The 16,121-nt window shown below is 38.8% G+C and overlaps 1 protein-coding gene across 11 annotated transcripts in view; it reads left to right on the top strand.

The window, feature by feature from the left end:
• MBNL3 (muscleblind like splicing regulator 3) overlaps positions 1-8,874 on the top strand; it is a 115,070-nt gene extending 106,196 nt beyond the window's left edge. For all 11 annotated transcript variants that reach the window (XR_009500357.1, XR_009500356.1, XM_059911757.1 and 8 more), the window contains one exon: positions 1,224-8,874. The gene's annotated coding sequence lies outside the window, so the exon portion shown is untranslated. The remainder of the gene's footprint in view (positions 1-1,223) is intronic.
• The last annotated feature ends 7,247 nt before the right edge of the window (positions 8,875-16,121 follow it).

Below are 16,121 nucleotides of genomic sequence, written 5' to 3'. Positions count from 1 at the left end.
CATCATGGCACCTTTTTTTTTTGGTAATTTTTGTTGTTGTTTTCAGATTTTTCCCCCTTCACCTTTGATTTCCTTTGCCTGGTCCAGAGCCTGTAATAGCAACACACTTAATTTGAGCAATTGTTCACTTGGAACGTGTGACTTTTAAAGTCACTCAAGACTCTGAGGCATCTTAATTAATAATTATAGGGAGTTGTTATTAAACAAATACACTGATTCTGAATTGCATCCATTAGTCATTGAAAGCTTGAAGTTCTCACACCAGGAGTGTTTCACCTGGTTGAAGAAGGCAACGGTTCTGTTCTCTTGATGGATTAGTTCCCCAGAACCTGGCTAGCATTTCTCTCCTGCTCAGGACACACAGGCCCAGAAGACTAACTGTTCTGGACAGAGCATATAGATAACTGTACATTAGATAACAGGTCCCTTCAATCATAAGGAGTGTTTTAAAAAAAGACATCTTTGAGTACATGGAATAACTGAAGTAGCTGTATATTGTAATAGTTTTCAGGGGTATCATTTGGGATAGTGGCAACTTGGGAATAGCACCGAACATGAGAATAATAGGCTTTGTAAACACTTGCCTGATTCTCATGGGCTGCTTCACATCAAGGTAAACAAAAGTGGTCAAATATAGTTAACTTTCCAACAGAACATGTTTGGGAATAGTGATTCTTTTTTACTTGATTCCATTAGAAAATTTAGAGGTATTGGGCACATCATAATCATTGCAGTATGTAACAGATGTTGAAAATTTCTCCAGAGTGCAAAAATGTAATTTTGTAAAATACTGTATACCCAGAATTTGCACTTAGGCTATTCCTGCACGGCTCCAAAACATACAGATAAAAAGTTTAAAGTTTGTTTAATATTTGCATATTTCAAAATGGAATCCAGTATGTTTTGTCAATATATGCTTGTTGGAGGAAGTGGATGGATGGGTGGATGTTCATGGTGTAGACAGTGCCTTAAACGACGGAGTGCATCTCTGTTAACTTAGGGCAACTGTCCACACTGTCACTCAGTGAGAACCACAGACTATCAGACTGTCATGCTATGTGACTCCTTAGTGAGCATTTCCAACAGCTCAATTTTCATACATTCAGAGTGGGGAATATCTTGGCATATGGTTCACACACAGAACTGGAACAAGAACCAAGTATCCTGACCCTACTTCAATAACCCTCCAATATTTCTCACTCTTTTTTTTTCTTCCATTTCAGTTGAAATTCTGAACAACAGAGTTACGGAGTATCAGAATCTCTCCGTGAGAACCTCCATATGGCCTTTCTATATATATTCACGTATGTCCTCTTCTACCAACACAACAATAAGCATGGTGCAGTCAATATATTAAACAAAACAAACATACCAACCAACAAATTCGAATAAAAACCAAAGCATCAAACAATCAATGGAGATGTTAAAACACCAACAGAAAACTAACAACTACCATCTATCTATCTTATTTGAATTATTAGGTAGAACACCATAACATTTTGTAATTTATCACACTATTCTTTGTGATTTTCCAATAACCATTATGCTGAGTGGATCTCTACAGTGGACTGCTGGCTTATTGTGCATTCTTGGTGGATAAATGTTCGGTCTGTTTTGAAGTGTTACTTTACCGTTTTTGTTTACACAGTAGTCTATTGGTTTGATTCAGAATGTAACAAATATATCCAATACCATTTTCCCCATTATTGTATTGTATTGTATTGTGGTATGTTGTGTTAGGTTTTTACATACTATAGTGTTTTGCTGTAATGTGTGGTGTTTGATTTTAACTAAAATGTTATTAATGGGAAACAGAAACACATGTGCTTGAAAAACATGACAGGTTAGTGTTGATATGCTCTCTCTCTCTCTTTAGAATATTTCTGTAGGTTTCTTGAGGCAGACGTTTAAAAGGCCTCACTTTCGAGTGTGTCCGAAACCTGTTCATAAACATACATGTGTATAATTTGTACCTGTAGATCTAACCTTGCATAGTACAGTCACGTTACTGGATTTTTTTGTGAGAGAGAAATAATTACCTGAAAATAACAGGGAACTTCTTAAAACATTAACCCAAATTTCACTCCTTAAGTAGATTGAAAAACTAGACTTTACCTTTAATTTCTCAGCATATATACTAAAAATTATGTAAAGTGCCCATTACATTTTTTGTGGCTCAAGGATCCTGTCTTCTAGGTTGAGTGGCTAAAACTGAGCCATTTGTCATTTTCAGCTGAAAAATTGGTTCTTGGAAGCTTAAAGGTATTCTAATGACAGGTTATAAATTAAGCAGAGAGAGCGGGGCTTGGAGCTAGCTTTTACATATTGGAGGAAAGTGTGTAAAAACCATTGCAGTGTAACCTTTGATACAGGTGCCACTTTCTGAATGCAAATGGCTCAGGCTCTTTAGCCTACTCTTTGAATAATAAGTAAGATGCAGTCTGGAAAAGTCAGTCAGGGTGAAGGAGAATTGGTTCCAAGTGAGGCCTTTCCTCCCCAAATGGACAGTCTCTTCTGTTCATCACAGCTGGAGTCTGAGTATAGATTTGGAGAAATGGCGGGACTGGGGAGGGAGGTAGGGAGCCACTTGAAATTACTCTTCGATTTATTTAAAAGTTCTAAGAAGGATGTCCACAGTTGTCTTTAGCCTCAGTTCAGCTGAGTTTCTAGTTTTGTTAAACATTTCAGTGAAGGAGCAAGTGCCTGTGATATAATATGTTAAGTGTTGCCCTTCCCAAACTTTATTAACAGCAGAATCTCTCATATCATAATCAAGCCTCTTTTTTGTTTGTTTGGATTTCTTTGTTTTTATATGTTTTGAAAATTATAATAGAGACGAATAGAGAGGTCTGTAACACCCTTCGGATGAGACAGAGTGGCTACACTCCACAGAGCTGACCTGAATTCTCGTTACTAATACTTTTGAAATAATGGTATAACCAAGTAAAATAGTAGTTAATTCCTATGGCATGTCACACACTTCTTCCACCCTACTCAGTAATTAAAGTTACTATTATTAATCAGTGGTAGAACCACATGATAGTTTGCATTGACTTAGATAGATTTAATATTTTCTACTAAATATGTGTTCTCTCACTGGAAAGTATAAAATCATCAAATTTGATGTATATACCAAGTTTATTTTTCTCCTTCATGAAAATGACAAGCAAAGGGAAAATCTGATTTAGGATACCTTAAGCCGGCTAGTAGTGTTTGAATCACAGAACAGTGGAACTGGCAAAACCTTTTCACAGCCAGGGCATGTGATTCGCCCAGGGCTGCCTAACTACTTGGTAGCAGCTGGACCCAGAAATATCTCCTGACTCCTGGTTGTTCGCCTTTTTCACATTGTTTGTGCTTCAGAACCTTTGAGACTCCATCCCAAAGCAGATCATTTTGGCTCAGAATACAAAAGAGCAAAATTAACTCCTCAGTAGCTGATATCCTGTTGATCTTAATTAGCAATCCAAATCATGATCATCAGTGATTTCTAAATGGTCTTGCTTGTATTGAGCCATTGTCATCTGCTAACAAACAGTATTGTCTGGAGTTAGAGAGCAAGAGGTGTCTTGACTTTTACCTTTTGGTCCTTTGAACCACTTAATTTCTGTTTCCCAAAATCTTAACATTGCTAGAGAAGAAAGTAGAATATGCCTTTGTGAAATTACTTGTATTTGGAACTGAGTTTTGTAAAACCTGTGCTGGTGCCTCTCAGGAAGGGCAGATTTGATCACATGAATCCAGGAGGGATGCACCTGAGCTACTCTAGATGTATTCCTTAAAAGCGACAGAGACATTTTCAGTGTGAAATGAACTTTTTTGTCATTTGACATTTTGATACAACATACTGTCTCACTTAACTTTTTAAACTTCTGACAAAGATGTACATGGACAGTAAACCTAGAGTACAGCTGTTTGCATGTTGCCTTAAGCACTGGAAGACATGAATAATGACGTATTTTTTAGTAAGAGGTTCAGTGAGAGATATTCAGGGTAGTGGTATTTTTGGTGCAACAATTTTTGATATTGTTGGCATTTTAAAAGTTGCTTTGTGAGTGGATTTAAAGAGAGAAAACTCAAAGCACTAAGGTTTTGATCAGAGGTGAAAGGATTTTGACAAAAATGCAATTTTAAGATAGCACTCTTTAACTAGTTGTGCAATGACTTATTCAAGTGATCTTTATTCAAGAAAAGAAAAGAAGTCATTAGACTATAAATTTCTGGTGAAAAAGACAAGTCACAAAACTAATCGGTGACTCTAAACAACAATTTACTGGACGTATTGTATATATACAATTCTAATCACTTGTGATTCTTAGTTAACATTTTATAAGCTTTGTAATTTACAAGGGCCTCTTGTTATTTATCCAAAATTAGTGTTTTTGTCCATTCCTCTCAGCCTTTTGCAAAAATATGCAAGCGTGCTGAAACTTGGATAAAACAGGCCATGTATACAGAGAAAATAATCTAAAGGTTTTCTTTTAAGAGGGTGTTAGTAGTGTCAAATTTTTTAAAGCCCTATGTGACCACAACATAAGTATATTTTAAAGAGGATTAAGATTCAATTTAAATTAAATGGATTCATAAAATCCATGCAGTATTTGCTTTTGCAATTGGAGCATGATTCCTCAACTAGCCGTTGCATTTCATTGCATTTGTCTAAATTAGAGTCTTTAATTTGTAGTTAATCGTGACATGAAAAGCCATCCTCTCCCTACTCCATCAATCTTCGCCATCCATTTCTGAACACGCTGAAGCACTTTGATCTTGCCATAAGTGTTGTCCGACACCACTGGGCTGTGTTCACTAATGGGCAGCCTCAGCTCAGCAGCTCTCCAATGGGGGCAAAGCAAGTTACCTCCTCCTTACCATCAGCAGGAACCAAATAAGATTAGTCTTTACAACATGAATCTCTTTTTCATGGCACGACAAGTAAGCACAGTGATGTCTGCTTAGGGACAACATTGACATCAAATTTTATTAACTAGTATGTAGGGAAGGCCTGTGTGCTACTTGGAACGTTATTTGGTCCTTCCTCCACTCCTTTGGAGAGTACATGAGGATGCTCTTAGGTAAAATGCAGCCACACATTTTCAAGTTATTTCAGTCTGTAGGGTAGGCTGTGATGCACAGAACGAATTGAAACTGGAATCTTCTTTCTTTGATCTCTTCTCCATTTCACACACGTTGAAATAGAAAAAGGGAAATGTGACTGAGGGAAATATGATTTCCCAATTCTGTTGAATAGATTTAGGAAGATAGATAGTGGCCTCATTTTTAATTTTACCAGTGCCTGTCAAAGGCAATAGAATAAACACTATGTAAAAGAGTATGACAACTTTTTTTTTTTGCAAGTTTAGTTGACAGCCTAATCAAACTGTAAATATAATTACAAATAGAGGTTCTGGGCACCAGCTCACTAATTGGTGCCATGTTTTCATTTTTCTTATTACCTTTTAAAGTTTTTATTTTATTCCCTTTTCATATCTTTAAGTAACTAGTGAATTTAATTTTGAAGGAGAGTTAGAGAAGCTTTAAGATTTTACTACAGGTATCCAACCCGCCTAGATAGGTCCTCAACTGACACTGAAAAACAACAAGGTATAGAGTGTAGTTCATAACTATTCCTTACAGAACAAACTTAACTTTATATACAAATAATAATGTTTAACTAATTATATTTAGTTGTTGCTTTAGCAACAAACCTACAACATGGCTACCTTTAGACATTTCTTTGTGCGTGAAAATTTTACTTGTAAACTCTGTGTGGTTTTTGACAGATACAGCTCAAAGCTCAGAAATAGATATGGTTGATTTTTCTTTTTAATCCAAATTCCCATGTGAAAACTGAATTTGTGTCCTTGTGTGACTTTTTTGAGCAAAAAGTTTACAACATCCGGATTCTAGAATCAGGCTTTAGAGCTGATAGAATTTGTTGTGTGGATAGGGTTATTCCACAGTATTTAGACTCCAAAACACAATCGTATTTATAATATGCCCCGATCTCTTTCCATAACCTTACTTATTCAGAATCATTCTATTCAAGTAGCATAGCTGTAGCTACAAAAATTCTCTTTTACAAATCTATCCAAATGAGGGTTAAAGAATGACAAAAGCATAGATTAAATTAATTCATCTTTGTGAAACCATCCGTACAGATACTGTGGAATGACCCCATAACAGTGTTGAAGAGACATATGCTGCAGTTAACTGATGGTCTCAGTTAGGGTGCGAACGTGTGAGACACACCTTTTTTGCACTTATGTACATAGTTCATGAAAGCGATCCTTGGAGCATTTTTTTTTTAATATAAGAAGTCTGTGATAATAGTGGAAAAGTTAGTAAGAGAGAGTTATTTCTAAGGCTTTGAGAAGAAGGGTTTTTTTTTTTTTTTTTTGCTACAAGACTTAACTAAAACATGATGTTGCTTTGCTGTTGTGGAGGCTTTCTAGTTTGCTAGGGCTCGTCACAAGACAAGACTGGTTACAGGTTAACAGGTCAACTTCAGCTAACAGCACTAAACAAAAGTTAAGGTACTTCAGCTTTTAGCAAGATTGCTAGCAGAGATCGTTTGCTTTTAAATTAATCCTCACTGTAAACACACACAGACACACACAGACACACACACACACACACACACACAGACACACAGACACACACACCAGGCAGCAGGTTTCTGGCTGAGGTCTTCTTTTTTCAATGGTCGCAAGGAGTTGTAAATTGCAAGATGGATATTCCCATTCTGATCTAGTTAGATTTCATCTTTCACAGAAAAGGGTCAATTGAGATATATCAGTTACATCAATTAATATGTATTTAAGTGACAAATTGTTAACGTTTGCCACTATTTCCCCTTCAAGATCCAGAAGCCAAAACCAAATTGGCAACTACTGAAAGATGGTAATTCAACAGTTAAGTATGGCCAGCACAGAGCATTTCATTCCCTTCAGCAAAGGAAAAAATGCTCCTGGCACAATTTTATAAATGGCTGTTTTCTGACTTACCTTTACCAGATGAGACAGTGCTTCACTGTGCCACTTCAGCCTCCTACTCTTTTAACGAAACAGAAGAGAACTAGCCGAAATCTTATGTACATCAGAGCTGTAAAAGAATGTTTCAATCAGATCATCTCTGCCAATTTCAGCTCCCACATCACCTACAGATCACCATTTATCTTTTTGTTGCCTCCAGGCGATGAGACCTAGAAAAGGTCGAGGTTAGAAAGGTTTAAGGATAGATCACCATGAGGGCTTTGAGTCCTTCCCATCTTGAGGCCTGTTGTCCTTACCCTGGAGAAGGAGCCCATCTTGGGATTGAGGGAGTTGTTATTAGTATTGCTACCCATTTTGATAGTTCTCACTTACAGAGACAGGATAATAAGCCAAAGCCAGAAAGCAATCCAAGCCTTACAGTTGTCCAATAGCTCAGGGCCAGTTGGTTAGAAATTTCCTTTTTTTTTTTTTTTCCCCCTTGAGCCCATAACCACTTAGAGTCAGCCTTACAGCTAACAGCCTGACCATCTGACCGGCATTTCCATTGATAGAAAATGTAAGCATTCATTCCTTCTGTAGTTAGGAACTCCAACTTTAACCTTATCACCAACATATTTCCCCAACTTAACCCATGTTCTTGTGTTGACATTTCCTTGTGAAACTATAAGCCACACGAATATATTTTCATAAGGTCAATAGAAATATAGTAAGATTTTAAGTCAGGCAGAATCACCTATAAAAGAGTAAGAATGAACCTAGAAGCATCACAAAAGATAACCAGTTAATTGATGGCATGTGGTGCGTACTGACAGCCACTATGTCACACTCTTTGGAGCTTAAACACAGTGCTGTCGTTTAAGTAAGTAAAATTAGAGAATGAAAGGACCTCTATTATTAAGCCCAGGAAAGGATTTAGTTTGACTGATTCAGTTTCCAGCCCCTCCACTTGTTCTTCCCTGAAAGAGAACCACCCATCAATACTCCAAAGCAGGGCTATTCCAGAGGAATTTTATCTTTAAATAGAACCCATCCTCAATTATAGCATACCTAAAAGGAAAAAAGGTATCACTGTGAAATAAGTCACAGCTATATCATTATTACTTTAATTTAAAAAGAACCAACTCTGTAACAAGACCTAAAAGTAACCCAACTTTAAGCAGTGCTCTTTTCTCCCCAAACAAACACACAACCTAAAACATTTTTCTGTCATAGAACTGCATGATTCCAAAGCTTTATTTCGGTATACAGATGCTGTTTGTTACTGATGGAAACCAAATTATTTTGTTGCTGTGTCTTTTGAGTCTAGCAGTTGAGAGAATTACATGACCACTAATTATATCATTGGACTCTGGGATTGCCCTTTTCAAAATAAGTTTCCTTTTATTATTGTTGTTGCTTTAATTATTAGAAAATGAACCATTTGTGACATGCCCCCAAATTACAATAATTTAAATAAGTTTTCTTAAAAAGATGCTCCAAGATATACTCTTTTAAAGGACTAATTTTATGCATTTGTATAAGAACAATCCAGTATAATGTAGAAAATGGAAGCACATATTTTGGGCAGAAAAATGCCAATTTAAAAATACTTATCAATAAGAAAATTACTAGCCCTGTGCAGCACTTACAGATGTAAATAATGATCACTGTATTTAATAAATATAAACTGTTCCCATAATATTTTGCCTCCAGAATGCAATAGCTCATTCCCTCAACTGCTATCAGTAGGGCAGATGCTTTGATTTGTGGGGGTTTTTTTTTTTTTCAAGTTACAGTGCTGTACTGCTTGTTTGTGTTTAGAAGTGTGCATTATGCAATTCATTTTAGTATGCTATTTCTATGTTGTTTATTTTTTGTTCTTTCAATAAAATATATAAATTTCTTGGTTTTGTCTTTTATGAATCCATATTCACACATTACGAGTTCACCTAAAAGCTATTTGTCTTCTAGTATATTAATCCTAATATTTAGTAATTCTAATACAAGATTTGATTTGGTTCAGTGCTATATTTCATACATAGAATAAATTTATTACTAAATATATACCTTCAGTATTTTGAACTATATAGCTAATACATCCACTGTATTAGATGTATTATTCCTATAATTTTGAAGTCATTAACGCAAGAAAGACACACATATTTTAGCAAAAGAACACTAAAAATTTTGTGATAACGCTTACTGGTTTCTGTTGTGCTTCAGAAATTCTGAGGCATATTCTACGATACATTATTATTATTAGTTTGTATTTTCCTATTATTCATTTCTATCCTGCATGTTGAGTGTAACATACGAAACCAGTGTCATTCATTTTATTCTTTTCAAGAGGGGCATCAATGGTCTCATAACAACGGGATGCATGACTTTTTCCATTAAAATGTTTTCTCTCACTTAAAATTGGTTTTCTCCAACAACTGGCACAGGAATGAACGGATAATTGGTTTTGTTCTTTAAAGAAAGCAAAATGTAACTTGGTAATTCTTTATTCGGTCAGATTTGTAAATACTTAAGAACACTAATCAGGAACTTCTCCATATCGCTGCTGTTCAGTAGTCAGGCTGACAGAAAAGTGAGGTGAAGAGACTTTGGATGAGAGGTTGTAACAGAGCAAAGTATTATTCACGTGTCTAGAACAGTAAAAAGGGCCAGGGAGGAGGCTGGGTCCTTGTCCAATATCAGCTGAATCATACAGAGCTACTAGCTCCCTTGCCCCTTGTGCCCTGCTTGACTATTTCTAAGTGTGGTTCCCACTGTGGCATCTCCTGATTAGCCAACCTTGAGCCCTTTGATGTGTTTGATACGTTTCTGTGACTGACTCCCATAATTCCAGCACTAAAACCAGTTCAGTATATAGACATTTACAAGAGGTCTTTGGCCTCTAAAGAATTCAGCTAATGTCCCTCTCTTTGAAGCTGCTGAATGATAGAAGGAAGAATTCAGGGCAGGCATTCGCGATGGTCATCAAAATGGAGTTTCTATTGGTCAGAAGAAAGTTGACCCAGGGGCAAAACCAGATGTCAACCAAGTTTACCTTGACACTTTTCAGCCTTTTCCCAACATCCTTTTAAGCCCCTCCTTTTCTCATCCCCCATGGGGGCCTCTGGCCTTCTAGAAGCCCCATGGTAGCAACTTATCAGGCCTGCTTCCCCAGATACATAATGGATTTTTTTCCTTCAGAACTTTCCTGGTGGGCATCTCAGGCTATGGAGAGCAGCTCATAGCTGCTAAGAGACAAATCACACTAAGGTGTTACAGACCAGAAGTGCTTAATGCACGGCCCCTCCTGGGAGTGCCTGTATTTAAAAAGGCATGACTCTCCAGTGGTCAAATATCAGACGGCCACGTGCGTAGATGACGGAGAAATGCTTTACTGAAGCAAAAATCTGGGCACTTGAATCACAGCGTTTAACCAGCAACCAAATTCCCATGGAGGGGTGGTACCGTCATTCACCACATCAAGAAGGTCAAAAAAGGAAGACTCCTGTCATTTTGTTATTGTCAGGAAAGTTCTGATACAATAATGAACCTAAAATACTGACCTGATACTGAGCATCCCCAAATTCCGCAGACCTGAATCCACCCCATGGTCCACCTCTGTAGCAAAGAGCATAACAGAGTGATGGGCCTGACAAAGGGTCACATTTCTGGAGTAGCCTCATGCCTGTACTTGCTAATATCCAACATACTCTGACTGTTTACTTGACTCTTGCCTGTACTAGAAGTGCCCATTTCACTGAGCCCTCCCAGCTTTTCCTTTCAGTGCCTGGACTTACACTTCTCCCTTCAGCAGGAGGACAGTGGGAGTCCGGGGAACAAAAGCCAAGGGCTCCACTGATTGATAGGAAGGACAGCCACCCTGACAGAAGGGTGAGGTTTGGGAGAGGAACAGAGATTTGATTCCTGTCCTTTCAAGTAGATGCCCCATTCCAAAGTGGATGTAGAAATTGGTATGAGAAGGAAGTTGTGGTCAGCCCAGCATTTTTGTGTTTTGCACGTAAACAGTGCAGTGCAGAGGCAGGCAGGACACCCGGGGCAAAACAGATGCAAGAAAAATCAGAGATTTTCCTGATGAGAGAGAGGGAGCTTTCACCCCATAAGTGGTTCAGTGCACAGCATGCATGTCCGAGTGCAAAGAGAGAAATTGGTGGAAAATCATAGAGTAACTGGATGAATAGCAGCAAGCAGTAGCGACAGCACCTGTTAAAGCAGCCTGTTCGTGAACTGGACCTGAGAATGCAGAAGGAACCCGAGGCGTCTCTGCAGTCAGCATGCTTCTAGAGACATTATGGCTACAGCGAATGACGGTTAACTCTGAAGATCAACGCAGTTCTCAAGAAGAGGGTGGGGAATAATAAGGTCGGGACTGAGACTTTGCCTTTAGCCTTCATGCCCTGAAGAGTTGGACAATTCTTTGTTGAGGAAATTGGCAGTTAAGAATCCTATCTGTGTTAATTTTATATATATATATAGTCAGTGGTTACTGATGTGCCTTTTGTTAACTATTTAATAAATGTGTATGTAGTTCATTCACAGTGTTTTGATTCTCAATTTCTGTTTACAAAGTCCCAGGTGACGAAAGTCATTTATGGGTTGTTATACTAGGAAAGCCTGAACTCACATGAATCAATGGTAACTATTGGGGTCTTCCAGCAGGGGTTGCCAATAAATGAGGCATTTGAGCTAACCGGCACACCTCAGTTTGGCTGGTGTACAGGACCTCACTGAATATCAAGCAAGTGTTTGTCATAAAATCAGCACCAGCCAATGGCAGAGACCACTGTAATAAGCAACTCCCTTTTCCTGATGGAAATCATCAGAGATAGTCTAGTTCCTGAAGACACTACTCTCCACATCCTGGAGAAATGTCCCTGTGGTAAATAAAATATACAAATCCAGATATTCATAGGGGGCTTAGGGAAAGGTCAGTCCAAGAATAATCTTTGAGTAGTAACACACTAAGAAAGCCCTTGACTAGTATTTTTCAATTATCATTGTGTCCACATGCAGTGCTATGACACTAGACCCTTCTCCCTTCCAACCCACCCTGTACGTTACTGCCGGGGTCATTTTTCTAAGGTCGAACATCACTTCATTTCCCTGACTGAAATTCTCCCATAGCTCCTCCCTGCCTGTGGAATAACGCTGACCTGCTCACACAGCACACTTGTGCTCTGGCCTTAAGCTCACCTTCTCGTTTCATCTCTCCCCTGCCTTCTGTAACCTGTACGCTCCAGACAAACCAAACCTCTGTTGGGGAAATTGAAAAAATGAGATCTTCCAAGGCCCAAATCCTCTCCACAAAGGTAGTCGTGAAAGAAAACATTTTTATTATTGAATAAACATTAAAGTGGAATGGGATGAACGTCAGAGGCAACCCACTAAGTGATTGCAGAGACAGAAAGGAATCTCACCCCCCTTATGCAGTCAAACAGATACAACCCATTCCATACTTGTTTTCGGGATAAACAATAACTAGTCCTCAACTAAGAGGACTTGACGGCACCTGTGGTCGTTCAGAGTTCGTCCTAACTTTCTCATCCACTGGGGAGGCCGCCTGTGTTGACTTTATCTGTAGGAGAAACAAACTTATCATATCTTTATCAAAGATAGTCTTGCAAATTGGAGCAAGGTGCCCAGGGAAGTTAGGCTCCTAAACTCCCACAGGAACTGAAAGGTGGGGCTCTATCTCCCTTGATGTTTGCATTTCAAAGAGATGGCTCCCAGATCCTCGAGGAAACATTCCAGAGTTGTGAGACTATCGAGAGGCTTATTTAGCCATTATTGAGATTTACATTCATTTGAAAGGGACAGGGAAAGAAATTTGGAAAGAAATGGGAGACATCTCCTCACTTACTTTCAACAAGGAGAATTAAGCATCTCATTTTTAATCTGAATTTGCCCTTACACCGCTCACCGTTTCCCACACGCACCCCATCGGTTCCCATATCTTTGTGCTATTTTTCTCTCTATTTGGAACATCTTCCCCCCTTCTTCCTCCTCTTCTTTGCACTCATCATTCAAGGTATATATCAACTATCACCTCTTCCTTGGAGTCTCCTCTGGCCTTGCTAGATACCACTGAGATGCAGCTACTACAGATAGTTCCCAACTTTCGATTTTTTGATCTTACAATGCCAGTCAGCCACGTGATCACGAGGGTGACCATCCAAAACACAACCATTCTGGACCCATAAGACTGTTCTGTTTTTCACCTTTAGCACAATATTCAAGAAATTACATGAGATATTCCACACTTTATTATAAAATAAGCTTTGTATTAGATGATTTGGCCCAACTGCAGGCTAATATAAGCGTTCTGAACACGTTTACCATAGACTAGGCTAAGCTTCAATGTTTGGTAAATTTGGTATATTAAGTGCATTTTCGACTTATGATATCTTCATCTTCCAATGGGTTTATGGGGATGTAACTCATCGTAAGTTAAGGAAGATCTGTATTTATTTAGTTCTTACCAAGTAATCTCAAATCTCAGCAGCCACCTCCCCTACAGGGCTTCTAACATTATCTATGTTCCCCCTACATTAAATGGGGCCTCTCAAGGGCAATACCCCTTGTTGACCTTGCTATCCTTTACGATGTCTTGTACAGTGGCCACACAGTAAATGCACAATATATTTTTGGAAAAATAATCGACTAAGAAATTGGGGCATTTTTACTGTAAAGAAGAAAACCCCATTCAAATAAAAGGGATTTATGCAGTGATGCAGGGAAATTTCACAAATTCCAATTGCAGGAAGAACAACCGGGACTCATGTTACCGGGAAGTTATCACATAGCTTGTTTCTCCTCTCTTTGTCTCTCTGCCTCTGTCTCTGTGTGTCTATCTGTCTGTCTGTCTGTCTCTCTTCAGTCTCCTGTTTCCCTCTGCAAACCAGCTTCCTCTGCTTACTTATCAGCACTTGGGTGATTCATCAGGGTTACTCTCAGAATGGCAGTCTTATCCCAAGAGTCTCTATCAATGATAGCCTGCACCAGAAGGAAGGTTTATAAAACATAGATCACTGGGACCCATTCAAGAGTCTCTGATTCAGTAGCTAGGGGATGAGGTATGAGAATTTGAATTTCTAACAAGTTCTCAAATGATTCTGATAATCTGGGGATGCAATTTGAGAATGATGGATCTATTTGACCTTCAAGCTTGGTTCCCCACCAAACTGACTAAGTCATGGGGCCCCAATGCCTGATTCTCATGAGCGATCATTTGAATGGTGAGTCAAATGTTTATCCCTATAACATGCAGCTGTGGACAAAGTTTGAAGTCACATGGCACATACAAAAGGTTGCCTTCTTGAGGCTGTGGGATGGGAAACTTTTCAAAGAAGGTGGGTCTCTGGTATAGTCATTCCCATAAGAATTTCCACACTGAACTGGATTCTTGGTCTCTGCAGCTCAATTCTCCATAGCCAGTAGAGCCAATAAGAACATAATGACCATCTATTGGGCATCTCCAGCCAGTCATCTCAAAGTAAATCAAATCTTTACATCCAGCCCTTAAAATCATAATCTTCCCTCTTAAATATGCTGCTCCTCCACCCAATGGTCCAAGCAAGAAACCTGGGAATCACTTTTGACTCCTCCTCCCCCACCCTCTATCTTTAATCTATCAAGTCCCATCAGTTCTATCTCCTAGTTATTTTCTCTATCCCTACTATACCTGGTTGACAGCTTGCCTCCGGCTGTTTTCCTCCAATCTGTTCTTCACATGACTGTCAGAATGATCTATCTAAAACACCTTCCCAACCTTAGCTCTTGAGACAGCTGTGTTGGACCTGGGGCAGCTAAAGTCTGGTCCTGTCATCTCCAGCAGCATGCAGCTGCAAGTATACCTACCTCAGAATGCCATACAAATCTCATCGTGCTATGTATACCATGATGTAATATGAAGAAAGATTGGAAAGGTCTGATCTAAAACACAAGTTTCACTATATAACTCCTCTGCTTAAAACCCTTGAATGACTCTCCATAGCTCTCAGGATAAAGCATAAACACACCTTACAACAGCCTACAACATCCGGCATGACCAGTCCCTGTCTAGCTCTCCAGCCTCATCTCTTGCCACTGCCTACATTGGACTTGCCACTTCAACAGCAGGTAAATGCTTGGCGTTTCCAGCACATCCCCTACTGTTCTATGCCTGCAAGCCATTGCTCATCACTTCCTTTCTGCCTGAATGTGCACCCCACCCCTTTTTGGCCTGGCTAGCATCCCTTGAGACTCTGTTTAAGTACCATATCGCCCAAGAAAACTTCCACGTCTGCTTCCCACCTCCACTAGTGTACCCCTCTTTGAAACTCTCATAATACCTTGAGCCTACAATTATCACTGGATTCACCACACTGCATTAGAATATTGTCTGCTTCTCCCACTAGCTTGTGAGTTTCTTGAGGACAGAGTCTGTGTCTTACCCATTGCTATATTTCCAGCACCTAACTTAGGGATTTAAAAAGCAGAATCATACAACTCAACAACAAAAAACCAAATAACTCAATTCAGAAATGGACAAAGGAAGGACTTGAACAGATATTTCTCCAAAGAAGATATACAAATGGCCAATAAACACATGAAAAGATGCTCCGCATCATCTTAGAGAAATGCAAATCAAAACTATAATGAGCTACCACTTCATACTCACTAAGATAGCTATAATTTTTAAAATGGAAAATAACTAGTGTTGCTGAGGATGTAGAGAAATTGGAACCCTTCTGCATTGCTGGTAGCCATGTAAAATGGTATAGCCATTTTGGAAAACAGTTCAGCAGTTTCTCAAAAATTTAAACATAGAATTACCATATGAATTAGCAGTATATACCACACCTGGGTATATACCCAAAAGACTTGAAAGCAGGGACTCAGATACTTGTACACCAGTGTTCCTAGCAGCATTATTCACAATAGCTAAAAGGTGAAAATAATCCAATTATCCATCAACCGATGAATGGATAAATAAAATGTGGTACATATGTACAATGGAATACATTCAGCCATTAAAAGGAATGAAATTCTGACACATGCTACAACATGTACGAACCTTGAGGACATTATGCTAAGTGAAATAAGCCAGACACAAAAGGCAAATATTGGATGATTCCACTTATATTAGGTCTTAGA

This window comes from Balaenoptera ricei, chromosome X (assembly GCF_028023285.1).
Source record: "Balaenoptera ricei isolate mBalRic1 chromosome X, mBalRic1.hap2, whole genome shotgun sequence".
In the NCBI taxonomy this organism is placed as follows: domain Eukaryota; kingdom Metazoa; phylum Chordata; class Mammalia; order Artiodactyla; family Balaenopteridae; genus Balaenoptera; species Balaenoptera ricei.
The sequence above is the reverse complement of the archived record's forward strand: the minus strand, read 5'-3'. Positions and strand labels throughout refer to the sequence as shown.